Here is a 23,822-nt window from a genome sequence, read left to right as displayed (position 1 = left end):
ATTGTAGTCCCTGAATTTTGCTTGCTGCTTTAATGGCATTTAATGATATTTTTAAATGTTTATGTGTTAGCTGTCCTGAAAACAACAACACATGATATCATTTGAAATACATACATAATTTGAACAATAACATGAATGTCATCAAATTAAGTACCCAATTATATTTATATATTTATATATGTAACTCTGACTGTCCCCTGGCAGGCTAGGGACCGTTCTACCCCATTATATCAGTTTTTATTTTTATAGTAAGTTCAACTTAATTTCACCATCATTTTCTGGGTTTAGGAGGGCAGTGTACGTGTACTTTTCCCACTAGGTAGGTAGCAAGTTTGATGTTGAAAAATGTGTGGAAACATGTGGCCAAAATCATTTTTTTGGGGAAAAATCTCATCTTTGTAACTTTTACTGTTGCATTAAGGCAAGGTCATGGTGAGTAATTGCCTATAAAAGCAGGGGAATTTTTTTTTCTGAGGAAGATCTGGAGGGCATGTGTCTGTTCCAATATTTGTGCAGGCACAAACACAAACATAAACCTTGCACGGAATTTGCTTTTACACCTGGAAGAGACACCACACTACAATAGCCGATACGGTCACAGTGTGTACTGACAAGGGCCTCAATAAAAATGCTAACAGAAAGCTAATGGAATCACTGTAAGTATGCATTAAAATCAATTTCCTTTAGGTGAAAGGAAAGAAGAAAATTAAAAACCTGACTAAATTTATATTCTCGCTGCAGCTTTGCTAAGAACTCTGGCTATTGCGCCTGAGCTTCTCAGAGCCACCCCGTTCCTCTTCCTGACACCTTCCTCCTCCCAACTGTACCCTTCTGCGCGGTGTGTTTCTCTCCCTCGCTGCCCTCTCACCTCATCCCTCCTCTTGGCTGCCTGTCTGTCTCTTCCCATCCCTCAGCTATTCCCGGGTCCAGTCCTCCTGCGCTTCTCACCTTACCTCCCCTCCCTGCTCGTCTGGTCAGCCCTGCTGGCTCCTGCCCGCCTCCCATTCAGCCTCTCTCCACCTCCCGTCTCCCTCCCCTCTCTTGCTCTGTCTGGCTCCCCCCGCCTTTCCCCTCCCTGCTCTGTCTGACAGCCCCCCGCTCCATTCCGCACACTGGCGCTTCTCGCGAGAACTGGGGATGCCGATGCTGCTACTGCTGCTGCCGCCGCCGCCGCCGCCTCCTCGGAGGGGGAGACACTCGGGGGGAACCAGTGACGTCGGGAGTTTTCCTGAAAGTCAATAACGAGCCTGGAGGAGGCGGTTGAGGAGGAGGCGGCGTCGGGAAGAGCCGAACCGAACGCTGGGCCCCGGGCGGCTCCGGGTCAGTTGAGCCGAGAGGAGCCGCCGCCCTGACTCCTCCGCGGATGCTGCGGCCGAGACGCCCAGGCGGGCGCCTCCCTGAATAGCGGAGAGTCGCTGTCCATGTAGCCGCCGCCCCTCCTGCGTCTCCTCCGAGCGGTGTTCGCTGGGGCCGGGACCTTCTCACTCTCGCTGGGGTAAACAGCGGCCGTGAGGGACCAAGCCCGGCGGGGGGGACGAGGGGGGAGGGAGCGGCCCCCCCCGCCCGCCGCCTTCCCGCCAGTTCCACCCGCCGCCCTCGCCCTTGCAGCAGGTAAAGCGCGCGCGACTGAGGCGTTGGGACCAGCCGGGGAGGGGAGGGGGAGGGGAGCGCGCGTGGAAGGCTGGGCGGCGGGGGAGGCTGGCTGGCTGGCTGGGCGCTGACTGCCTGCCTGCCCGCCCGCCCGCTCCTGTCGGGGCACGTGAGGTGAGGGCGGGGAGGATGCCTCAGACCTGCAGCGAGGCACGCAGCAGGCGACCACGGAGAGAATCCCCTCCCAGCCCCTGACACTTGACTCAAGCCCCCTCCCCCTTCCGAGGGGCATTTCTGGCGGGAGCCAGGAGGGCGGGGGGAGGCGGCGGCGGCGGCCTCGGTTCCCCAGCTCCTCCCCCCTCAGTCATCGCAATACCGCATCCCAGGTTGAAAAATATAAGGACTCGTGTGTGTTTTGTTTATGTGTTTCTCGAGGGTTGACAGGCTCCTTTAGAGACAGCGAGGTTATGTAACATTAAAAGTGGGGGGGGGGAGGAAGAGAGAGATGTGTGCTTGGCCACGAGGCACAACATACAGCGCGCGCGCGCACACAGCATACACACGCGCAGTTATTTATGTTATATGCAGTGCTGCACTTTCTCTACATAGTGTTTGGGAGGATGAGGTCGCAAAGAGTTGCGTGGATCCCTTCGATACATCATTCATTTTCCTCCAGCCTCTTTGGTCACGATGTCTCCTACTTGCACATTCCCATTTCTCTTCCCCCATCCTTCTGCCTCTTGTCTAAAAGGCTTGCCATAGAATATAGGGAAATGTATGGCAAATAGCCTTGGTTAATAAGTCATAAATGTTTTATCGCCTCATTAAAATATGTCTGTGTGCTAAGAATAGAAGAAGGGAAAGATAGTCTCTTCTCTTCATAGCAATGCATTGCTCAAGTGATGCTGCTGCTGGCAGCTGGGGCTGCAAGTAAACAAACCAGCCTCTTCCTGCGCATCACTCTTGCTGGAACAGCCATTATGGTGGCTGCCTTGCACATACAGGAGCTGATGTATATTATTAGTTGTCTGAGAGTGTGCTTTCCTTCCTAAACCTCCCCCCCCCCCACTTGTGCTGGTGGTGATTTGAGGAGTTTGCATACAATAACACATGATACAGTTTGATCAAAGGGGCTGCCTGGCCTGGTAATATGTGGGTTTAACCTTTGTACCTAATCAGTTGTAAACAAGTCCTAAAACATCAAAATTTACAGTTAAAAAAAAACAGTGCAGGGCCATGAATGTCAAAACATGGGTGCATTTTCAACTCATATTTAAGGTTTTTAAAAGAAATTATATACTTTTAAGTAAGTTAAATTATGACTGCTTATAAGTTTGTATATTGTCATTTTAATTGATTGTTGACTTTTTGTTGTTTTTATTCATTATAAGCCTCCCAGAGCTTTTAGGTGGACCAGTATAAATGCTTAATAAATACATAAAACTATATATCATGGGGCTGGAACAGAAGACTGAGGCTTTGTGTGTGTGGCGTATGACTTAAATTAAAGATACTCTTTTTAATTAATCTTTAAAATCAGCACCTAAAGTATAAAGTGGATAAACTGTCTGAATATGGGATAATTGAATATGCTTAGTTTTTGACAGAAATAAACATCTTTCATTTTGTGTGCACATTGGAGTTTTGTACAAACTAAACTTGAGAGTGGAATTGAACTTACAAAGAGATTTCTTGTAGAACTTGACAAATTACTTGCAGACCTAGTTCAGAGATCTTAGAGATAGCTTCTGTGAGTACATTTGTGAAATTTTGAAAAGGGGTTGTGTTTTGTGTGCTACTCTGACTGGAGTATATTATATAAAAGGAAGTTTTGCAACATAAGGGGAACTATAACAACCAATCATATGTATATTTTAATGATCTCTTCTACTGTTTTGCAAGGGATTTCCCCTCTATTAAAAACATTTTATTTCCATAATACAGTTTAGAGTAGTCATTAGTAAAATATACTCTCCAAAGAAAACTGTTTGTTTTGACTTCTTTAAGGGTGCTCATTAAGGAGATTGTTTTCATGTGGAGAGTTTTAAGTTGACCCCAATATCTTTAATTGGATTGGACTGCTAATTATACTGTATGTGTGCTTTGATTGGATGAGACAAACATGGTAGTTCAGGGGAAGAGTACATAGAATTATCTCCACTGTTTTGGAGGTTCTGCATGCATATTGGGTTAGTAAACTCCAAAAACAACAGTCTGGTAATAACCTTATTTGGACCAACCAAATTTTGCCACTGTAGCGTTTGATTTTTTTAAATGAACCAATAGAGCTACCAGTGATTGTTGTGTTTAAAGAAGTCTTTTCCTGTCTAGAGATTAATTTTTCCTCATTTGCTTTGGGTAGTAATTTTCAATGTTCATTTTTACTATATTTTATGTTTTACAAACTGTACTGAATGCTATGTTATAAATTATTTAATATGTGCTGCTATTTGTTATCAAGTGTTACAAAGTTAATTTTCTCAAGTTTTATCAAGTGTTACAAAGTTAATGTTACAAAGTTAATAAGACATGCATCTTATGTGTGTTTACTTGGAAAGTAAGGTCACTTTCAGTGGGATTTACTTCCCAATAGGTGTGCAAAGAATAATACAGTTTAGAGTAGTCATTAGTAAAATATACTCTCCAAAGAAAACTGTTTGTTTTGACTTCTTTAAGGGTGCTCATTAAGGAGATTGTTTTCATGTGGCTTCAGTTTATTTCACATGAATTTAAACACCACAATTTAAAAATTCCTTGCTTTAAATTCTGACACTAAGCCCAATCTGAACCATGTTTGTTCAGAAGCAAGTCCTGCTGAGTTGAAAAAGACTTATTCCCAAGTAATATCTGTAGAGTAGTACAACCTGCTGTTTTGTTTTGCAAAATGAAACCACTAGTTCCATGCAAATGAAGATGTAAAAATAAAAATTTGAAAGGTGCTTTGACAATCGGTATCAAAACAAATGAATTAACAGTTACATTATTATACTGCTTTTCCCCTATAATGATTGTAGCCTGAGTTTTTAGGCTGCAATTTTACATTTGTTTATTTGGGATGTCCCATTGAAATAAGTGGGAACTACTTTTTTTATTATTCAGTTTCTATACCTCTTTTCATTAAAATAATCTCAAAATGATTTACAATATAATACAAAAAGTATAGCTATTAAATATAAATGTAAAAATTTCTATTTAAAGCCTATATAAAATGGTAATACACAAAATGTTTAATAATATTATTATACAAAAGTATTATACAAGTAATATACACAACACAGAGCAGCAGCAGTAAAAACTATACTCTCATTTAAAAACCTGGGTGAAGATCCATGCCTTTACTTGTATTCTAAAAACAGTGATGGAGCCTGAGGAGTGGATGCCAGCTGGGAGAGCATTCCAAAGTTTAGGGCAGTGACTGAGAAGGCACTTTTGAGTAATATGGTTAGGACTGGGCTATATGCCTGGAGTCCTAAGAAACAAGTGTTTTAGATACTAAAGGGACTTCTTTTGAATTGAGAATCTAGATAGTCTTTAATAACTCATGTAGGAAAATAGGAATACACTTTAGATTTGTGTGTGTGAAAGTGTGCAGAATGTCTTCTAAATATGATCATTATTAACTTTTGTCCAATGTGAAAACCTAAAGCTTATTCAAGTTTCTAAGACTTTGGCATGCTTCTAACACATTTACATTTCACCACCATAAAGAACATGCTGGAACTCTGCAACTAGTTTGGTTCTGTGTGTGTTTATTTGGAAGTAAGCTCTGCTGAATTAAAACATACTACCATACTAGGTAAGATTGGAATCCTCCCAGTATAGATATAGATAGCATAGCAAATTCTAAGCAGATGATACTGATAATATAGCTTAATGCTGTCGAGGGTTTTACAGCCTAATCCTAAATGTGTTTGCTCAGAACATGTTCTGCTGAATCACTGGTGTTTTATTTCTTGCAAGCATGTTTACAATTGCAATGTTGTAATTGCAACGTTTACAATTGCAGCTTTAGTGAAAACATAGGCAACTCATGCATTAGTTTGCTGAAAGGCTTCTAACTTTTGCTGCTCCTACTGCTTTGTGGAAATGACCCTTTCCAGGTGGTCTTGTAAAGCAATGGCAAAGGTAAAGGGGTTTCTGCCTTAGTACTACTCAGATGTGTGGTTGCTGAGTGGGTAGTAGCACCCAGCACAGATCATAACATCAGTGACAGCAGCTGTGTGTCTGCACACTGAAGTAGAAGCACCTCTACCTTTACTGTTATTTCCAGATACCTTTCAGTAAAGGTACCAGCAGAAGTTGGTAGCTCTCCAGTGAACTGTCACATGAATGGTCTCTGTGTGTAATTTTTTAAAAAGAGCTTTTCAGAGCTTTCCCCCATGCAGATCATTATTATATCTAAATAGAATGCAGGCCAAGTAATCGGGTAATACAGTCCTATTACCCAAGTGCAGGTAATGCAGTCCTATTCATGCTAACAATGGTAGTTGGTAGGGATGTGCACGAAGATCATTGTTGCCGACGGGGGGTAGTGCTTTAAGGGCGGGGAGGGTGTTCTCACCCCTCCCGCCGCATTTCCCCTGCCGGCGTGCTGTCATTTGGAAGCCCCTCGGGGCGGCAGCGTTCCTCCTTGCCGCCCCGTTTGCCCCGTCGGCCGGAAGTCGTGAGCGTGCGTGCGCCCGTCGACCAATTGGAAGCCAGTGCCAGAAAACAAATCAGCAAGGGAAAGACAGACTTCAAAATGGCACCAGGAACATCGAAACGGTTCGATCAAAATGTGGGTGGTTCTGCTCTGAACTTAAAACAGTTCCTTTATTTAAAGGGTTTTCTATTTTGAGTTTGAAACACTCAAATCATTTCGCTGGTGAAACGTCCTGCACAGCCCTAATTTTTCTCACTAAAACAGATTCTTGAATGCGGTATTTCCGGAACTGAAGATTGGTGTTTGCTTGCCGCCTGGAGCTTGTTAGAAGTATCCTAGATAATTGCTGTCGTGCTTGTTACTCACATGTATAAAGTTACTTGTGTGCCATGATCCTGAAAGAAATTGATGCTTTAGGAAAGAGTCTAGCTTAACTGTCATTAATAATATATATGTTTTGGTATTTCCACTGAGTTGGCAAGATACTGTTTCAGGTCCTCAGTGAACAAATACAAAAAATGTCCTTGTAAAGTTAATAGGCATGAAAATATAGTATTTTCCACATTTTGAGAAATGACCAATTCTCAATCCCATCCCTGCCCCCCAAAGTTGACCTGGCACAAGAGAAGAAAATGTGTGATTTATCTTTCATGGTTATAGAGCAGGGGTGAGGAACCTTGGCCCTCCAACTGTTTTTGAACTACAACTCCCACTATCCCCAGCTTGTGGCTGGGGATGATGGGAGTTATAGTTCAAAAACAGCTGGAGGGCCAAGGTTCCCCACCCCTGTTATAGAGAATACATTGTTTGAAGCCTTGGACATGACAGTACTACCTGTAAACAAACAACTAAAGAGAGATATAAAAAGAGGTGTTGAAATGCAGAACATGGTATCTTTTTACATAAATTGCAAGTTCAACTGTTCTGGAAAGTAGCTGTGAATTGGCTCACATATTGTTCTCTGAGGTACTCATTGATCTCAAAATCTTTTTAGAGGTTTCAGAGTGTTCCATTCTGATCTCATATTTTGAGGCTAAACTGCTTTATATTTTTCCATGGCCAGAAAGTCAGTATTTCTGTTAAACTTTGACAGGTGTAGGAAAACTGGCCTAACCAGAATTAGCAAAATGGAATTAATGCTGTTGGGTCATTGGAATTGTTATGGAGCATTCTGCTTTCATATTTGGTGATAAGGTATGGGATCTAGTACTTCATGTTGCTTGCCTAGCTCGTCAGAAATACCATTGCCATGTTGATGTTGATTTTCTCTTCTTGCTCCAAGCTTCACTCAGAATTTCAGGAGTCAGGCATCCCCTTTGTCCACTGAAGCAGAGTGGGTGCTGCACAGGTTGCCCTGCAGCTGCTATTAAGGTCTTGGATCTCTTTCTACCATTGTTCTCCAGGCACAATCCTGGGAGAGATATGGGTAGTGGTAGCATGGGGCTTTCATCTGTTTTTTGGCAAACCACTTTGCTCCTCCCTTCTCTAAAAGTATCTCATTGTTGAGGTAGTTGGTTCTTGAGGCCTAAAAGGTGCTGCCTTGTTGCCTTGCAATGATGAATGCCCATTTCCTTCTTGATTCACGCATCAAGTGAATTGCTGTCTTTCCTGCCATTTACACCATTGCCACATGTTTGGAAAGTCAAAAAGGAAAAATAGAGTCTGCTTCGTGAACTTTTCAATATGGTGGGTAGATGGTCAAGGGGATCACTTCTCTAGACATAGGAGAGGAGAGCTGGTCTTGTGGTAGTAAGCATGACTTGTCCCCTTAGCTAAGCAGGGTCCACCCTGGTTGCATATGAATGGGAGTTAACACGAGGAAAGGGGAGCTTAGCTGTTGATTGACTCTGTCATGATGTGGACTCTGAGTCAGAGGAATCCTCTGACACTGGAATGAAGGACTTTCCTGGGAAATATTCATTGATGAAGGGGACCCAGAATATTATTCTGAGGATGTAATCTCTCAAATGCAAGACACCTGCAGAGAAGCCTCAAGGTTCATACTACTGAAGCAATACAGTAAGAGGTGGCTTCTTCAGATTCTTCTTTAGAAGAGGGAGATATTTATTTAATTTATTTATATACTAATTTTCTGCTTGAGAACAGGAAGCCACGATGTCTGAAAAGACATACTGTAGCATGCACAACGTATGTATACACTTAAAAAAAAAAAGAATGGTGATTGAGAAAATACTCTGAGTTGGGGGAATGATTGAAAATATTCTTTCCTCAGACTGCAGACATTCCTTCTGCTGCTATTGTGTCTCTCCAACTGTTGCTTTTCATATGTTCTGTGGTGACTGTAGCCTGCTTCCCCGCAAGTTTGCTACTTAGTCATTAGGACCTGGTAGCGCAAAATGTGTTTATGCATGGCATCTTCTGCAGCTGGGCAGTCTGTAACTCTTGACTCTTCTCAGTGGTAGGGGTGGTTTATAAATTTATATCCATTCATGTGGAGAGGAGAGCTGGTCTTGTAGTAGTGAGCATGAATTGCCCCCTTTGTTAAGTAAGGTCTTTGATTTGCATTTGGATGGATAACTACATCTGAGCCAGTAGTAGTGGCTAGTGAGGCCTATTCTGGTGGGGTGAGGTGGTGAGGGCGGAAGGATATAATTTGAAAACACCAGCACCTGGTATCAGTGTTCCCTCTAAGGCATGCATGTGTTCACACAGTTTTTGATGTCTGCTCAGTTAATTTTAGATCCCGCTCAGGTTGAATCAGGAAGGTCCCACTCTGGATGCATGTGCACACATACTGCCTTGATACGGCTGCCCAGAACAAAACTCATTCAGCACACAGATGAACAAAATTAGAGAGAACACTGCCTGGTATCCTTATGGAACTGGTGACGGCCAACCCAGGATCCTGCAGAGAGGGTGCCTGCTCTTAGTTGAGCTTCCTGTGTTCCTGATATTCTCATTCAAGCACTCTCTTTGGATGAGTTCAGAGAGCATTTCTCAGAATGATAAAAGTTTTGACAGAACACAGATTTTTTTTTCCTCTGGCTGGAGCTCATCAGTATGGGATGAATCACTGGGCATGCTCGAGACAGGCCGGAAATTAATCAATTATACTTCCTCTCACTAGAGGGCACCAACCCCAGTTTTGGTCCTGTCTGCTCGAGGCTCGCAGCTTAGAGTTGGCTCTGCTGGTTTTTTGGCCTGTTGGCTGTGCTTATTCCTTCTCTTGCTTCTTCACTTTAATGTGCAAGGGTGGGAAGGATTCTGCTTTAGTTTTTTTGTTGTTTTCCTTACTAAATTCTATACTAAATTGATTTTTTCATTCTTATTCGGCTGTTCGGGAAGTTACTTTCATTTTTGGAGTTTTGTTTGTTTCTCGGTTGTACCCTTACTGAACAAGCTCTTTCTAAAATGGAAATCTCCCACGCGGAGGAATTGCTTGGGGGGGTGTGTCATTGTCTGAGGGTTCCATGGCCTCTAATCAGACTGCGGAAGCCCAAGGAGTCATAGCCACCACCTCGGCAGCTTCGGGGACGGCCTTTCACGCACCGGCGGCGGCCTCAGTCCTGATAGCCCTCCTGTCACCGCGTAAGACACTTAAGCGCAGCAAGCACGGCAAAAAAGGCAACGGCTTTCGGAGTCTGTCCACCTCAGTGAGTGCCTGCTCATTCAGGCAGTATGTAAACGCTCGAAAGTACGTAGCAAAGAACAGAGGCACAACAAGGGAAAGGGGACCAAGTCTCACTTAGCACTTCCCTGGTGATTGTGGTGGAAAGGGAACTGGCTGGTCTGCGTTCCCCGCCCCCCCCCCCCGACAGCCCTGAGCGCCTGCCATGCAGTGGAAAGTTGGAGGACTCTGAGAATCCGGGAGATGCTGTTCCGGAGGGCATATTTCTGTCCACGCTACCTTCACGGGCTGAGAGGCCTTCAGGTACTTCTACCCCCCGCCCTGGCCTATGAGTCCTAGCCCCACTTCTGTTCATCCTGATGTTGTATTATGGCTCAAAGATACTTTCACAAGGGAGTGCCTGCCTTTAATTCTGCAGCCCCCAGAGCAGCTGGCTACAATCCTGACGCAACCCCCCTCCTTCCCCCGGGGGTGCCGATGTGTTTGACTAGGCCTACCAGGACACTTTTCTCGTCTTAACCAGCCTCCAGCCCTGGGAGGGAGGCTATTCCTTTGATGGAGCATGGACTATTTGTCCCCAAGCCGCCTAGGCGTTGTTGCAAGCAGCGCCTGCCTGTATCTCCATCTAGTGAGTCTGACTTGGATCCTAGGCCCGCCAAGGGCCCGTGTATGCCAAAGGAGCCGCTGCCATTGCCCCCTGATGGGCCAGTTCTTCCTCCCACTCCCACTCTCCCCCAGCCTAACCCTGTCTTGCCTAATTCTATTCCTCTGGTTCAGCCTTCCTCAGGCTCTGAACACAAGTTTCTTACACCATTGCATAGAGACTCGGATAAAGAAGAGGGTGAGTTATCGGAAGAGGAAGCCTCTCCACTGGCTCCTATCTCAGCAAATCTATTTAATTCCTCTGATGTACTATTGTCTAAGGCTAAGAGGGTTATCAAGGACGTAGCTCCTGCAGATGTAGCTGCCTGCTCTGAGTTGGACCAGGAGGTTTTTCCTTCCTCTGCAGGCCCCTCCACTGCTGTGCCTTTTTTTGCTCTATTTAAACAAATTATGACAGCAGAATGGCAGAATCCTGCCTCTTCTAGGCCTGTTGGGTCCTATTCTAGGAAGCATTATACCCTTACTCCTGAAGTCATGCCCCTGTTAGCCGCCCCTAGGGGTGGATCCTCCTGTGGTCCAAATGGTTTCTGGAACCCTCTTGAATACTGAAAGTCAGGAACAACTTCACTCGACAGAGGATAAGAAGTATAACACTTTATTTTAAAAAGGCACATGAGGTTTCTGCCACTGTAATTAGGGCAGCTACAGCTAACTCCATTTTTGCTAGAGCATCCATCCTTTGGGCAAAACAGTTGGCCCTGCTGGTAATTCCAAACTGAGACAGGGCATCAATAAGATGGCCAAGGCTGCTGCCTTCATGGTGGACTCTAGCTTGTATTGTGTACAGCAGGCATCTAGAGCTTTGGCCTCGGGGGTGGTCCTGTAGAGATCCTTTTGGCTGAAAGGTTGGCAAGTGGATTCCAAATCCAAAATTGCGCTCACGGCATCACCTTATGCAGGTTCTAATCTCTTTGGCCCCTCCCTAGACCCAGTCGTGGTGGAGACCAAAAACAAAAAGAAGGCTATGCCTTCCACCAGGAGGGAATACAGGAGGGGTTTTCGTAATCCATTGGGTTCCTTTCGTGGTCAGAGGCAATACCAATCGCAGCCATCCTTTCGATATGGAGACCCCTGGCAGTCCACCTTCAGGGGCGCTGGTAGATACCAGTGGAGGCTACGTGGCAGGGGCTCCTTTAGGCCTAAGGGGAATCAAGCATCTGGCTCAGCCCCCCCCATTCAATAAGAGGCAATGACTGCCGGCCTGTAGGGGGCAGACTGTAGGGGACAGACAGTTTGCCCTCATATGGCTGTCCACTACCCAAAATCTATGGCCGTCTGGCTCAGCCCCTCAATTCAATAAGCGGCAATGACTACCGGCCTATAGGGGGCAGACTGCAACAGTTCGCCCTCACATGGCTGTCCACTACCCAAGATCTATGGGTGCTGGACACAGTGACCAAAGATTATTCCCTGGATTTGGAGTTGCATCCTCACAATTCCTTTTTTGTTAACCTCCCGTTCCTGGAGGTCAGAGAAATATCTCCTGATGACAGAGGCAATTTAGCATCGTCTGCAGATACTGGCAATCAAACCCATGCCTTGGACCTCAAGGTGTTCCGGCGTCTACTCGCTTCTGTCCCTGGTGCCAAAAAAGGACAGGTCATGGAGGGCGGTCCTGAATCTCAGACACCTCAATCGCTTCATCAAGAAGTGAAAATTCTGGATGGAATCCCTGCAGTCCGTAAAGCAGGCTGTACTCCCTAATGACTTCTTGGCCTCAGTGGACCTCTCCGAGGCTTACGTCCCCATATGTCCAGAGCACAGAAAATTCCTTCGCTTCTATTACAACAATCAACATTTTCAATACAGGGTGCTCCTGTTTGGCCTGGCTTCGGCTCCTCGAGTTTTCACAAAGATCATGGTGGCACCCACTGCCCATCTCCGCTTACAGGGGCTATGTATTCATCCATACTTGGACAATCTCCTGATAAGGACCTCGTCCTTCCAGGTTGCCCAGAGACACATCCACCGCACCCTGCAATGCCTGAGTGACCATGGGTTCATCGTGAATCGGGATAAGAGCCATCTTCACCCCCTCTGCAGCATCTGGAAGCAATGCTGCAGCATCTGGAAGCAATCTTATTTATTTATTTTATTTATTTTTTGTTGGATTTATATACCACCTTTCATTAAAAACAATTGCAAGGCGGTTTACAAAAGTTAAAAAACACAATAAAATGACAATAAAATATTAAGCTAAAAATATAAAAACAAACCAAATTTAAAATCTATAAAATACAAGCACAAAAACTATACATGGGTAAAAACACATAGAAGCAGCAATAAAAATCATGTAAAAGCCTGGATAAAAAGCCAAGATTTAACAAGCTTTCTAAAAATTGTGGTGGAGTCTGAGGAGCGAATGGCCACTGGGAGAGCATCTTTCACACTGTTCCCGTGCTGGTGACCCTGCCCCAGAGAGGAAAACAAAGATTGTAGCCATGATTTCTCCTCTGCTTCAGGTGGAGTCTGCAGACCTGATGCTGTTGGCCCAGGTGCTGGGGATTATGGTGGCCGGCATGGTCTGTGCACCCTGGGCCAGGTGGCATTTTCGGCCCCTTCAGTGGCTCCTTCGCTCTTTCCAGGATGCCATCATGGCAGTGTCGCACTAGTCGATTCCTCTGTTAGTTCAGGTCAAGCGCTCTTTTCTCTGGTGGCTCTCACCGGCCCTGGATGCATGCCTACCCTTCACAGATTCCCAGCGGGTGCTGATTATGACGGATGCCAGCCTCTCAGGCTGGGGGGCTGTTTGTAAGAATCGTCTAGCATAAGGGCTGTGGGACCCCTCAGAGAGAAGTTGGAACATCAACCGCCTAGAACTCAGGGCAGCCAGACTGGCCCTTCTTCACTTCCAGGAGTTGATTCAGGGCAGGCATGTCCTAATTCAGACAAACAACACCACCGCCAAAGCCCACATCAACTGTCAGGGGGGCACTCACTCCAAGGGGCTGATGAAGGAATCTGACCTTCTCTTTGTCTGGGCCAAGCACCACATTCTCTCCATCACTGCAGAATGCCTCAGCGGAGAGGACAACACACAGGTGGACTGGCTGAGTCGTCAGTCAGTCAGCCCATCGGAGTGGAGGTTACACCCTCAGGTGTTCCACCAGATCGTCAAGTGCCTGGGCACTCCCATTGTAGACCTGTTCACATCCCGGAGCAATGCACAAGTCCCGAGGTTCCTATTGAGGTTCCAGTCACCCCACCTGTGGCAGAGGCCACGGACACCCTCTCGGTTCCCTGGCCACTGGGATTGCTCTATGCATTCCCACCAATTCTGATCATATCCAGGGTCATTAGGAAACTTGGTCTAGAACAAGCGGAGGTCATTCTTGTGGCACCCCACTGGCCCCAGAGGGCATGGTTTGCCAACCTGGTCAACCTGTCAGTCACGCCTCTGTGGCGCCTTCCTCTTCGTCCAGACCTTCTGTCTCGGGCCCAAATTCCATCCAGATCCAGGGTGGAGGTTGAGTGCTGCAAGCTGAGCAGCAAGGGCTACTCTCCACAGGTCCTCGAGACCATCTTGGCTTCCTGTTGCCCATCTACACAGATAATTTAGCAGGCATCCTGGGCAGCATTTTCTCAATGGGCCCATAGGAGGGGCGTTCAACCCCTGTCAGCAGGGGTCCCAGAGGTTCTCGGTTTTCTTCAGGCTGCTCTGGACCTGCATCTGAAACCATCTACGTTGAGCAGAAAGGTATCAGCCCTAACTTCGGTTTTGGACAGCTCTGACCTGGGCACCTAATCATTGCATCCTCATATTTTTCTCTTCCTAAAAGGGGCTTCCAATCTGGCTCCCCCTCTGGTGTCCCGTTTTCTGACCTGGAGCATCAATCAGGTGTTAAATGCACTTACCTTCGAGGTCCACCCCTCTGAAGCTTTTGTCCTACAAGACACTATTTTTGGTAGCCATCACATCGGCATGTATAGTGTCAGATTTGGGCGCCCTGTTAGTCCACAGGGATTTCTGCATCTTTCAACCAGAGGAGGTGATTCTCTGCTTGGATCCTACCTTCCTACCTAAAGTCAACACAGTGTTCCATCAATCTCGGGATGTGCTCTTGCCTTTCCTCTGCCAGAACACCAGTCATCCTCATGAGTGCCTATGGCACAAGTTGGATGTTTGGAGTACACTGTGCTTTTATGTCCACCGTACCAAAGAGCTTCAGTGGTCTGATTCTCCTCACACAACCTAGGTCAGAAGGCATCAAAATCCTCCTTGTCAGCCTGGATTTGGGCCTGCATTCGTATTGCCTTCGAATCCCAGAACCTGCCCCCTCCGGGCATTATGGCCCATTCTGCCCACAGCGCAGCTACATCTGCTGCTTTCTCTGCACAAATTCCCTTGGCGGATATCTGTAAAGCGGCCATTTGGAGTTTGGCTACCCCTTTCATCTGCCATTACAAGATTCCGTCCTTTGCTGTGGACCAAGCGACCTTCGGTCGTAGAGTGCTGCAGCAAGTAGTCTGACATCCTTCCCCCCTCTCCGTTTTTTGGGGGGCTATTGCTTGGGCAAGTCCCATACTGATGAGCTCCAGCCCGGGGAAAAAGAGACATTTGTCTTGCCTGTGAAGTGTCCTTTTCCCCTGTAGTTGGAGCTCATCAGGCCTTCCCTGGTTGTCTTTCTTGATACCGCTGTTCGGGCTGTATATAGTCTGGGGGTCAGGTCATTTTTGGGTGGAGGCAGATTCCAGAGTTATAGCTGCCTTTTTGCCTACTTTTTCCTGGTTTCTCCTAATCTAACCCTTCATCCTTTTCCTACAAGTTTTTCAATTGTTGTTCTGATGTTTCTCTACAAGTTATGTATTTCGCAGCAGAGCCTCTCTTGTGACTATCTCGCTTTTCATGTCAGTCCCGGAACTGGGGTTGGCGTCCTCTAGTGAGAGGAAGTACAATTGATTGATTTCTGGCCTGTCTCGAGCATGCCCAGTGATTCATCCCATACTGATGAGCTCAAGCTACAGGGAAAAAGGACCCTTCACAGGTAAGACTAATGTTCTTTTTGATAAGGTACAAAAAAAGACAGATAAATTGCAAGAAAATATCAGTTACATGCGTCTAGCATTTGGCAGTTCCCATGGATCCAAAATGCTACAAAAATTTCTTTTTTCCAGATTTGGAAGTCAAGTTTTAGTCAGTTTCAATAATGCACAAGGAACTTTTTTGTAAGGATTAAGGGTTTTTCCAGTCAGTTAGGGTTATGGTATCTTGCATAGATATTCTGTGAGCTTAATTTGGTGTACATTCACTAAAACAGTTCTTCCTTTTTAGGATATTGTAGAAGTAAATTAGGACCATGCCGTCAATCTACTTGTTCACTTGATAGAATCCTTCATTTGGTGAGTGGAGCCGACCAGATCCAGGTTTATATACCCAATAAGAGATCCAGAAAAGCTTACTCTCATGACCATTGTCAGTTTGTATGGCTTGGAAGCTATCTTGTAATCTATAAGAGTATAGAACAAATAGCTGTTGCAAGAGTTGGAAATACACATCAATATTATGGAATTATAAGAAGCACGTCTAGGTTTCTAGGAAAGCACGTTCTTCATGAACCTCACCACCTATTGAGATCATCGGGGGAGGTCTGGTTGCGTTAATCACTTGGGGCTTTTTAGTTTGGAAAGAAGATGACTGAGGAAAGACGTAATAGAAGTCTATAAAATTATGCAAGATGTGGAGGGAGTGGATAGATAAATACTTTTCTTCCTCATAACACTAGAACCAGGAGTCATCCCATGAAACTGATTGTCAAGAAATTTAGGACCAACAAAAGGAAGTACTTTAATTACAACAAATAATTAAACCTATGGAATTCTCTGCCACAAGATGTGGTGATAGCCACCAGCCTGGATGGCCTTAAGAAGGGCTTAGATAAATCCATGGAGGACAAGTCTATCAATGACTACTAGTCCAAGGTCTATAGGCCACCTCCAGCCTAAAAGGCAAGATGCCTCTAAATACCAGTTTCAGGGGAACAGAAGGAGAGAGGGCACACCCTCAGCTCTTGCCTGTGGACTTCCCAGAAGCATCTGGTGGGCCACTGTGTGAAACAGGATAAGTTATTCAGTCATTTTGAGTCCTTTCCCCCCCACCCTTTGTTGATTGGTTTCCTGGAACTGACTTCCGATTGCCTTGAGATCTCCTTGCTTCTTGGTTGGCTTATTATCATTAAAATAAAGTGTTGTCATAGGCAACTGTGTCCCCATTGCCTGGGGGGAGGACCTGGGGAAAGGCCAAAGGAGGGGTTTTCAAAATGTATTTAAGGTGCTGCTTGGAGGCAGAGAGACAGAGAGCCATTTTATAGGGATGTGTAGACCGGTCTTGAGGTTTGGTTTGGAGATTCAGGATTGAACCGACCCACCCCACCCCGTTCCATCCAGATTGGAACCGAACTTTTGGACACGTTTGCAATTTTAATTCTTTTAAAATTAAAATAAATTTAAAGTACCTTTAGCCCCTTCGGGGGGCTTCCTGTATGCAGCAGGGTGGGGTGTCCGTGAGGTTTCCCCTTCCCCCTGCTGGCCTCTGAAGTCACTGCCGCGGCCTGGGAAATTGATCATTTTTGGCCTGTTCGGGCCTCTGTCATACGCAGTGGTGGCCATTTTGGCCGCTGCTGCACATGCGTAAATGACCCTTGCGAGCTCTGGCATGACCCAGGGCCTCGCAGAGGTTATTTGAGCATGCGCGTCAGCCTCTCTTGTGACTATCTCTGGAGGGGCCCTGGAGTGACTCATCAGTCCCTGCTTTCCATCTGACCACGGAGGCCATCTCTGGTCCTATAAGGGACGCTGCCTCTAGCCTCTGTCTACAGGAAGCCCTGCAGCAAAGGGAGAGACCACCTGCTTCCCAGACAACCCCCAGAGTGAGAGACTGGTGTTGGCTGTCTGCTGCTGCTGCTGTTGAGTACCTGCCTGCAGGAGCTGGAGAGGGTGAGACCATCTGCCAGCCCCCTGCCTGACCTGTGAGATTGTGGCCTCTGGTTTTGCAGGACTGAGGCCCTGGAGTGACTCAGCAGTCCCTGCTTTGCACTTGACCAGGGAGGCCATCTCTGGCCCTATAAGGGATGCTGCCTGTGGTGGCGGGCCTTCCACCGGCGGGGTTGCCACCAAAGGGGGTCACCCCTTTAGGGGAGCCACTTCGGGGGACGGCGAGGGCGAGGGCCAGGTCTCTTTGTCCATTTACTAATGGGGCTTCTGTTTTAATTTGTCCTGGGTGAAGCTCTTTTATAATGTGTCTGGGCTTACCTGGAGATGGGGAGACAGGGCGTGTCCACTGACTGTGGGGCAGCTATTACTGTGGTGATGAGGAACAGAAGAAGTAACGTTGGCAGGTCAGCGGGCCATTACAAGGGAAGGGGACATAGAAATTTAATAGCTGTTTCCCCTTCCGACTGTCCTACCAGCTCTTTGACTTTGGGGAGCAGTGCTGACCACCCTTGGAACCTCACCTTGCTCCTCTGTAATGCCAGGTTGGCCCAGAACAAATCAGAAACCATCTATGATTTGATTCTGGATGAAGGTGCCAACCTGGTATGTATTACAGAGACCTGGCTGGGAGAGGCTGGGGGCCCAGTGTGGTCCCAGCTTCTCCCTCCAGGGTACTCTGTTGAGGAGCAGGTGAGGGGGCGGGGAGGTGGAGTGGCTGTCATCTATAATATCTCCCTTACCAGGATCCCTGTTGCAGTGTCAGACCATATCGAATGTGTGTACTTATGTTTGGGGACCAGGGATAGACTGGGTCTTCTGTTGGTGTACCGATCACCCCGCTGTTCAACGGAGTCCCTAACTGAGCTGATGGACTTGGTCTCAAGTTTGGTGTTGGAGTCCCCTAGGCTTGTGGTGCTGGGGGACTTCAGTGTTAATTTCGGGACCAATTTGTCCGGAGTAGCTCAGGAGTTCATAGTGGCCATGGCAACTATGGGCCTATCTCAAGTGGTCTCAGGACCGACGCACATTGCAGGTCACACGCTTGATTTGGTCTTTTACTCTGATCAGGATGGTGTTCCGTGGGTGGGGACATCTGTGATTTCCCCACTGTCATGGACGGACCACCATCTGGTTCAGGTTGGACTCACAGTCACACCCCACCTTGGCAGGGGCGAGGGACCTATTAGGATGGTCCGCCCAAGAAGGTTATTGGATCTAATAGGATTTCAAGAGGCCTTGGAGGGATTTAGTGTTGGCCCTGCTGGCGATCCTGTTGATGCCCTGGTGGAGAACTGGAACAGCAAACTCACTGGGGCAGTAGACATGATTGCTCCTAAGCGTCCTCTCCAACCCCCTTCAAAACTGGCCTCTTGGTATAGGAAAGAACTACGGGGGCTGAAGCGGCAAGGTAGACGACTGGAGCACAGGTGGATTAAAACTCTGCTTGAATCCAACAGATTGCAACATAGAGCTCATTTGAAGATCTATGCTCAGGCAATACGTGTGGCAAAGAAGTGATTATTTTCTGCCCGTATTGCATCTGCAAGTTCACGTCCGGCGGAGTTGTTCAGGGTTGTGAGAGGGCTAGTATGTGCCCCTCCTCCCTTGAATCAGATTCTGGAACCATCGATTACCCGCTGTGATGTGTTTAATGAATTCTTTGTGGAAAAAAGATCTCGTATTTGGGCCGACTTAGATTCCGTCTCCACAATTACTTCAGTGTCTGATGTGGAGGTGTCCAGCGACTCCTCTTATGTGGTTAGGTTGGATCAGTTCCAGTTTGTGACTTCTGAGGATGTGGACAAGCTGATTGGAATGGTGCGGCCCACCACCTGTCTTCTTGACCCTTGCCTGACATGGCTTATACTATCTGGCACTGGGGTTGTTGTAGAAGGCCTGGTAGAGATTATAAATGCGTCTCTGAGAGAAGGTAGGATGCCTCCTAGTCTTAAGGAGGCAATTATTAGATCGCTTCTGAAGAAGCCTAACTTGGATCCCTCAGAGCTGAGTAACAACAGGCCTGTCTCCAACTTTCTGTGGCTGGGCAAGGTAATTCAGAGGGTGGTGGCCTCCCACCCCCAGACAGTCTTGGAGGAAACAGATTATCTATACCCTCAAACTGGCTTCCGGGTTGGCTATGGGGTGGAGACTGCCTTGGTCGGCCTGATGGATGATCTCCACCTGGGAATTGACAGAGGAAGTGTGACTCTGTTGGTCCTTTTGGACCTCTCGGCAGTTGTTGATACTATCAACCATAGTATCCTTCTGGAGCATCTGAGGGGGTTGGGGGTGAGAGGTACTGCTCTGCAGTGGTTCCACTCCTACCTCTCGGGCAGGTTCCAGTTGGTGTCCCTTGGAGACTGCTGTTCTTCAAAATCTGAACTTTTGTATGGTGTTCTCCAGGGCTCCATATTGTCTCCGATGTTGTTTAAAATCTACATGAAACCGGTGGGAGAGATCATCAGGAGATTTGGTACAGGGTGTTACCCGTATGCTGATGACACCCAAATCTATTTCTCGATGTCAGCATCATCGGGAAAGAGCATTACTTCCCTAAATGCCTGCCTGGAGTCGGTAATGGGCTGGATGAGGGATAACAAACTGAGAATGAATCCATATAAGATGGAGGTACTCATTGTGCAGAGTCAAAATTCTGGAGATGATCTTGTTCTGGATGGGGTCACACTTCCCCAGAAGGAACAGGTACGCAGTTTGGGGGTGCTTCTGGGTCTGAGTCTCTCCCTGGTGTCCCAGGTTGAGGCAGTGGCCAGAGGTGCCTTCTATCAGCTTCGGCTGATAAGCCAGCTGCGTCCATTTCTTGAGATAGATGACCTCAAAACAGTGGTACATCTGCTGGTAACCTCCAGACTGGATTACTGCAATGCGCTCTATGTGGGGATGGGGCTGCCCTTGTACGTAGGCCGGAAACTACAGTTGGTTCAGAATGCGGCAGCCAGGCTGGTCTCTGGGTCATCTAGGAGAGACTATATTACTCCTGTATTGAAGGAGTTACACTGGTTGCCGATATGTTTCTGGGCAAAATACAAGGTATTAGTTATAACCTCTAACGCCCTAAATAGCTTGGGCACTGAGTATTTAAGAGAACGTCTTCTTTGTTATGAACCCCACTGCCCATTGAGATCATCAGGAGAGGTCCGTCTGCATTTGCCACCGGCTCGTCTGGTGGCCACTCAGGGACGGGCCTTCTCTGTTGCTGCCCCGAGTCTTTGGAAAGCGCTCCCTAGTGAAATAAGAGCCTCCTCATCTCTGACAGCTTTTAAAAGGTCTTTAAAGACGCATCTGTTCACCCAGGCTTTTAACTGATACTGTTTTGATTGTTTTTAATGTTGTTTTAGAGCATTGATTTAATTTTTTTAAAATTGTTATGTTTTAAATTTCTTGTTTTTGTTTTTGAAACATTAGTTAATTTTGTTTTTATCTGTTGTAAACCGCCCAGAGACATAAGTTTTGGTCGGGATAAAAATATGTAAATAAAAAAATAAAATCAATATCTCGCATTGGGGCATTTACGCATGCGCGGCTAGTAGCCACTGTAGTGCACGGAGGTGGCCATTTTGGCCACCGCCACAAATGCGTAAATTCCCCAATGCGAGATAGTCACAAGAGAGGCTGCCGCACATGCTCAAATAACCTCTGCGAGGCCCTGGGTCATGCCAGGGCTCGCAGGGGTCGTTTAGGCATGTGCAGCAGCGGCCAATATGGCCACCACCGTGCACTACAAAGGCCCGAACAGGCCAAAAATGATGAATTTCCTGGGCCATGGAGGTGACTTCAGAGGCCGGTGGGGGAAGGGCAACCATCGTGGAAAACCCTCCCCCCCAGTGGCATACAAGAAGCCCCCCAAAGGGGCTAAAGGTACTTTAAATTTATTTTAAAAATAATAATTCGCGAATGTGTCCAGAACCGGACTGGGGGTGGGGGGTTCGATGGGGGCCGGCCTGGTTCAAGTGTGGCCTGGACTCGAACCGAACCAGGGCAGTCGGTTCCATGCACACCCCAACCATTTTGTGCCTCAGGAGAGAAAGATCAGAGAGAGACTGCAGCAGCACTTAGAGCAGAGACTGGTGTTGGTCTGGCATTACTCACTGTCTGGCCCAGTGAGTGGAGAGAGAGAGACAGAAAGTGCCCGCTGGGTGCTATATTTGTTCTCTCCTTTTAATTTGCAGTGTCAACAACTGCTTTTATTTTCTTTTTCTAATGTTTTTCCAATTGTACAAGCCCCAGTGGCTTTAACTGGGTGCTGCTTGGAATTTCTGCTTCTTCTTTCAATTTCTTATTCTTGCTTATTAAAGCCTTCAGTGGCTTTAATATCTGGGGTGCTGTGTTGATCCCTTCCGCTAATTATTTTAAAATTGTATACCGGAAGCAGTCCCATTGGCTTTAACTGGGTGCTGCTTCTACCACCGTTTCCTTATTTGGATTTCTTCTTTTTACTTGTAGCCAGCCCCTAGTGGCTTTAATAACTTCGTGCAGTGCTGATCCCCTCCCCCTGCAGTCTCAAGCTGTACCTCTTTGCTTCTGTGTGACTTGATTGGACCGCCGCCTCCTTTTTTTTTTCAGGCTGTCTGGTGCCCAGCCCACCAGTGCAGTTTATATCTCTGTTCTTTTCTTGGAATTTTTCATTTATGTTTGTTTGGCTGGATCCGTGCCTGAATGGTGTCCACCTCCCCTCCCCTCAGCTGTCAAGTCTCTTTGCTTGGCCTAAGAGTGCCTCTGGGTAGGACTGTGCATGAACCATGGTTCAAACACTGGTTTGGCACTGTGGGAAGTGGAGCGGGAGCATTAAGAAAGAGGAGAGCAGGTTCTTACCTGCTCTCCACTGCCCCATGAAGCTTCCTCCTGGGGCAGCATTCATCTCAAGTACCCCTGCGAGGCACCAGACCACACGTCGTCTATGCATGGAATGCACCACCATTTGCATGGTCAACATGGTGTTGCTCACCATGCAAATGGAAACCATGCATGTGTGGATGCCATGTGCATACTGGCTCCATGAGGGGGTAATTGGGACGAGTGCTACCGCAGCAGGAAGCTGCATAGGGTGGTGGAGACCTGCTCTCCTCTTTCTTAAAGCAACCACTCCCCTATCCACGGCATTGAACCAGTTTGGACTTCATCCAAACTGGTTCGGCACCTAACCAGTTCTCAAACTGTGGTTCAGGCACACCCCTACCTCTGAGAGCAACACCTGGCAGACTCCAGCTGAAGATGTAGGAAACCCCAAGCTGAGGATGCCAGATAGGCGAGACACGTGCTGCACCGCTTTGGTCAGGTGACAGGTTAGACTTCTTAAATTAGGGCCTAGTTTGGTGGAAGGGATTTGGTGGGTAGTGGCAGCATTGTAGGACAGGAGGGCTCGGCTTGGGTTAGGCCACAATAATCCCCTGCCTTTTGCATTCCCTTCCCTTATACTTGCCTCATTGTTGCTCACAGTTAGTTCCGTCCAAAAAAGCCCCCTCCCCATAAAGCCTGCTTCTTTATATGGGGGATTTAATATTTCTAGCTTCTGTGTGTGTGCACCACAGTGCCATAAATAGTGCAGTGTGTGGCACACAGAGTATAAACAGACCACTTCTGGCTCCACAGCCCCTTAGAGGTGATTCTTCTCTCCCCTAATCAGTGATGACTTGCATTTAAAAAACCCCCAAGATATCCAGGAGGGTGCAAGACAGAGCCAGGGGCAGAGTGGCAGGCAGAAGGAGGGGTGATGCTGCTAGTTGTGGTGGGCGATGGGGAGAGGGGTTTATTCCCCAAGTCAACCCCACTGATGCAATTGTGTGCAGGCTTTCCTTTCTGGAGAAGTCTGTCCCACAGTGCAACTGCCTGTGGTGGCAGAAGTAGAATGGGGGGGTGGGGAGAGTGTCGTCCCCTGTCAAGAAAGAAGCTCTTGTTGTGGCAGCGGAGGAAGAGGTGTCCGCTCCTAGCCGAGCCGGATCACTCTCTCCATCCTCCCCATTTCACATTGGCAGTGCAACTGCCAACTCCCCACCACTCCCCAGCTGAGACTGAGGAAGATCAGGGATGATTTCCTCTTCTTGGACTTTCTCAGCCCTGGATGGAGGGAGGTGGTGACGGCAGCCCCCAGAATGTATCTGCAGCCCCCAGAATTTACCAGCAGCCCCAGCTCTACCATGGTCCCAGAACGATATCAGCCTGATGTCGGACCACTTTGAGATATGTCATGGTGATCCACAGCATGCTGTCTGCATCCACTGTGGGACACAGGTCAGCAGGGGTAAGGACCCCAAGTGTCTTATGATGATGGGGATGCTGGAACATCTCCGACGGCATTACCTGGGGGTCCATGATCCAGCGGGCAGCAATAGGCCTGGTGTGTCCTCAACTAGCAGACTTCCCCTGCTCCTGCTCCCAAGCAGCAGAAATGGC

The 23,822-nt window shown here is 47.2% G+C and overlaps 1 protein-coding gene across 7 annotated transcripts in view; it reads left to right on the top strand.

Moving 5' to 3' along the window:
- Positions 1-1,122: 1,122 nt before the first annotated feature.
- AKT3 (AKT serine/threonine kinase 3) overlaps positions 1,123-23,822 on the top strand; it is a 357,028-nt gene continuing 334,328 nt past the window's right edge. For 5 of the 7 annotated variants that reach the window (XM_053301809.1, XM_053301802.1, XM_053301817.1 and 2 more), the window contains exon 1: positions 1,123-1,611. The gene's annotated coding sequence lies outside the window, so the exon portion shown is untranslated. Of the gene's footprint in view, positions 1,612-1,742; positions 1,765-23,822 lie in introns of those variants that run through there. The other 2 variants (XM_053301762.1, XM_053301776.1) reach the window with 2 other exon arrangements.

This window comes from Hemicordylus capensis, chromosome 1, assembly GCF_027244095.1.
Source record: "Hemicordylus capensis ecotype Gifberg chromosome 1, rHemCap1.1.pri, whole genome shotgun sequence".
Lineage (NCBI taxonomy): Eukaryota > Metazoa > Chordata > Lepidosauria > Squamata > Cordylidae > Hemicordylus > Hemicordylus capensis.
This window is presented reverse-complemented; position numbering and strand designations above follow the sequence as displayed.